Below are 4,411 nucleotides of genomic sequence, written 5' to 3'. Positions count from 1 at the left end.
CCCAAGTGGTTAAAAGTGTGCGCCACCACCACCTGGCTAGGATTTTTATTATAAATTTTTGTTCTTTGCCAATTTCTTAGGCGTAGATAATTCCTTCTGCTTACTCTCCCTACCCTTGATTTCCCTCCTACCCTGGTTAATCCCCTTATTCCTTACAAAATCTCTCTTGCATTTACTTGTTTTTGTTTAGTTCAGTGTTTCACAGTTTAAGACATTTATGTGGGGCTGGAGAGAAGGCTCAGGGGTTAAGAGGGCTTGAGTTCAATTCACAACAACCACAGCGCAGCTCACAAACATCTATAACGATGATCTGGTGCCCTCTTCTGGCACGTAGGTATATCTGCAGAGCACTCGGATCTAAAACATAAGTTAATTAATTAAGCAAACTTAACCAAAGAAGAAATTTAAAGGAAAAGAGAAAAGACATTTGACCTTGAGTTTGGAGCAATCAGAGCCTTGTGAGATCATCAGTGTCTACATTTGGGTATCTCACCCCTCAATCCATTAGTTGCCAATAGTAAGTGATAGGGCCTCATGGGCTCCTTTTTCAAAGATGTTAAGATTTAACATAACAAGGGGCTGGAGAGATGACTCAGTGGTTAAGAGCATTGCATGCTTTTCCAAAAGACCCGAGTTTGATTCCCAGCAACCACATGGTGGCTCACAACCATCTGTAATGAGGTCTGGTGTCCTCTTCTGGCCTACAGACATATATGCAAACAGAATAGTGTGTCCATAATAAATAAATAAATATTTTAAAAAAGATTTAACATAACAGACTGTCTTAATTAGGGTTTTTTTTCTCTTTTAATTAAAAAATTTATTTTACATACCCCAGTTCCCTCTCCCTCCTCTTTTCCCATCGACCCTTCTCCCCCACTTTCCATCCCCCCCATCTACTCCTCAGAGGGTCTAAGGCCTTCCTTTGGGGCGCCAACAAGGTCTGGCTTACCAACTTGAGGCAGGACCAAGCCCCTCCCCACTCATGAAGGCTGAGCAAGGTATCCATAGGGAATGGGCTCCAAAAAGCCAGTTCATGCACCTGGAATAGCTCCCCCAACAGACAATCTTTCTTCTTTTATTAATTAGGGTTTCTATTGCTGTGATAAAACGCTGAGACCAAAAAGCAAGCTGGGGAGGAAAGGGTTTATTTTTATTTGGCTTATACTTCTACCTTGCTGTTCATTATTGAAGGAAGTCAGGACAGGAACTCAAACAGATCAGGGAACCGGGAGGCAGGAGCTGATGCAGAGGCCATGGATGGAGAAGTGTTACTTACTGTCTTGCTTCCCACGACTTGATCAGCCTGGTTTCTTATAGAACCCAGGACCACCAACCTAGGGGTGGCATCTCCCACCATGGGCTGGGGCCTCTCTCATTGATCACTAATTGAGAAAATGCCTAATAGCTGGATCTCGTTGAGATATTTCCTCAACTGAGACTCCTTCCTTTCTGATGATTCTTGCTTATATCAAGGTAGCACACAAAAACAGTCAGTACAACTGACCACTAATTAAGCTATAACTCTTCCTTTCTTCTTCCCCCACAAGATCTCACATTAAAATCATAAATAATTTAAAAAGTTCCAGTCTTTATGAACTCAGGCACATTGAAATTTCAGTCTCTTAAAACATCCAATCTCGGGCTGGAGAGATGGCTCAGTGGTTAAGAGCACTGGCTGCTCTTTCAGAGTTCTTGAGTTCAATTCCCAGCAACCACACGGTGCTTACAACCACCTGTAATGAGATCTCGCGCCCTCTTCTGGCAGGCAGATGTGCATGCAGGCAGAACGCTACCCTTAATAAAATTCTTTTTAAAAATCCAATCTCTTTTAGTAGTGAGATCTGGCGCCCTCTTCTGCCCAGCAGGTGGACATTCAGGCAGAACACTACACTTAATAAAATTCTTTTTTAAAAAATTCAATCTCTTTTAAAAGTATAAGTCTTTTCAACTGCGGGCTCCTTTAAGAAATTCAAAATTAAATACCTTCTTCAAGAGGTCACCGTCACAATTTGAACCAAGCAAAGTCAAACTCCAACAGTATAAATAACTCAATGTCTAGTTAAACCTCCTGGAAAATCCAATGATGATGAGTTCTATCCTATTTCTTTTGAGACCATTAACTCAAACGTTTTATTACTCTGAAAGCCTTTATGGGTTTTATATAGATTTTCTGCTACTGGAGAGCATGAACTGGGGAAGATATTTTAAATAGGATTTTTTATTTTTGTTAATTTATTTTGGTTTTTCAAGGCAGGGTTACTCTGCAACAGCTCTGACTGTCCTGGAACTCGGTTTGTAGACCAGGCTGGCCTCGAACTCCCAGAGATCCGCCTGCCTCTGCCTCCCAAGTGCTGGGATTAAAGGCGTGCGCCACCACTGCCCGGCTTACTGGTCTCTCTCTCTTTTTTAGTTAATTAATTAATTAATTATTATGTATACAATATTCTGTCTGTATGCCTTAAGGCCAGAAGAGGGCGCCAGACCTCTTTACAGATGGTTGTGAGCCACCATGCGGTTGCTGGAAATAGTACCTTTGGACGAGCAGGCAATGCTCTTAACCACTGAGCCATCTCTCCAGCCCCATGTGTAGCTTTTTTTAATTAATTAATTATTATGTATACAATATTCTGTCTGTGTGTATCTCTGCAGGCCAGAAGAGGGCACCAGATCTCATTACAGGTGGTTGTGAGCCACCATGTGGTTGCTGGGAATTGAACTCAGGACCTTTGGAAGAGCAGGCAATGCTCTTAACCACTGAGCCATCTCTCCAGCCCCATGTGTAGCTTTTTTTAATTAATTAATTATTATGTATACAGTACTGTCTGTGTATATGCCTGCAGGTCAGAAGAGGGCGCCAGACCTCTTTACAGATGGTTGTGAGCCACCATGCGGTTGCTGGAAATTGAACTCAGGACCTTTGGAAGAGCAGGCAATGCTCTTAACCACTGAGCCATCTCTCCAGCCCCCGCTGGTCTCTTCTTAATCACCACTAATTTCTTAGCTCCAGCTGAACAGAACATAAAGGTTCCAGATTAGTAGTTAATCTGGTGGTTAATCACAGCTGACTCTTCAGCCCCAGCTAACCAGAACCACGGGATCTTAATTCAAAACAGCCAGACGGCCCTGACAGAGTCTTTAATATTGTCTCTGAAATGTCACAAGCCAGGCCCCCATCTTCTGCGCTGCTCTTGGCATTGTTATCTTCCAAGTTCCTATAGAGAACAGACTACTGAGCTCTCAGTACTCAATGGCTTTTCTAGCCCAAAGTTGCAAAGTCTATCCACAATCCTCCCCAAAACGTGGTGCTGTGGTACCAGCGATACCGCACTACACTGGTACCACAGACTCTTGCACCCCCCTCACCTAGGCTCCTTTGCAGTACCTGTCTACCTGTCTTCCCCATCAGATTGGAGACAAGGTTTGTGTTTCCATTGGCTCCTGATATTAGGAACCAGGCGAACAGGTTGCCTCTGGCCCATTGGATGGAAAGGAAAGCTCTATTTTCTTGGAGCACTTCTACAGGTTAGCTATGGCCAGGGAGATCATGTCTAACTCTAAATTACTTACAGTACAAACTTTTCTGAGGATTTACCTCCTCTTGTATGAGGACCGAGAAACAGAGGCCCTTTCCTCTACTCTGCCTCCCCTCGCCCCCAGCAGTCCATTCCATTTCCACAATTTACCAATATTCTTTCTTCCCCCACCTACTCCTTAGTATTTACCTTAGTATTTCACCTCTCAATTTTATTGAATTTGTGTTTTTAGTATTCTTCCCTGGAACAACTTCCCTCGAAATGGGACCTCAAATCACCCACCAAACGGGGTGATTAAAGAGAAAAAAAAAACTGGCTAGGGCTGGAGGTGCAGGCCTCGGGTGCTGGTGGATCTCTATGGATTTGAGGCCAGCATGGTTTACACGGATTCCAGGCCAGCCAGGTATCCAGGGCTACACAGTGAGACCCATTGTGTAGGGGACTAAAACCAAGGTCATTAAGTTAAAAACTGACATGGAAAACAGGCTTGGTGGGGCAATCCTGTAATGCTAGGATGATTTTTCTGGCTACTTTGGACTTGGAGGCTAGCTAGACTTGGCTATGTGAAAAAAATGGGGGGGGGGCAGGAGTGGTAGTGGTGAAAAGATGGTTCAGCAGTTAAGAGCACTAATTGCTCTTCTGGAGAAACCTGGTTATAGTCCAACTACTCACAAGGTGGCAACTCTTTAAGTCCAGTTCCTTGGGATACAACACCCTCTTGTGGCCTCCAAGGGCATAACTCCCACACTGCATGTCTAGACATGCATAGCTTTCATATACATAAAATACAACTATCTAAAGGGAAGAAACTGTCATATACAAGCACAATGTTTTTAAAACAAAACATTTTATTTGACATAAAGCTCCCCTCACCC

Source organism: Microtus ochrogaster, unplaced genomic scaffold, assembly GCF_000317375.1.
Source record: "Microtus ochrogaster isolate Prairie Vole_2 unplaced genomic scaffold, MicOch1.0 UNK57, whole genome shotgun sequence".
Taxonomy (NCBI): domain Eukaryota; kingdom Metazoa; phylum Chordata; class Mammalia; order Rodentia; family Cricetidae; genus Microtus; species Microtus ochrogaster.
The sequence above is the reverse complement of the archived record's forward strand: the minus strand, read 5'-3'. Positions refer to the sequence as shown.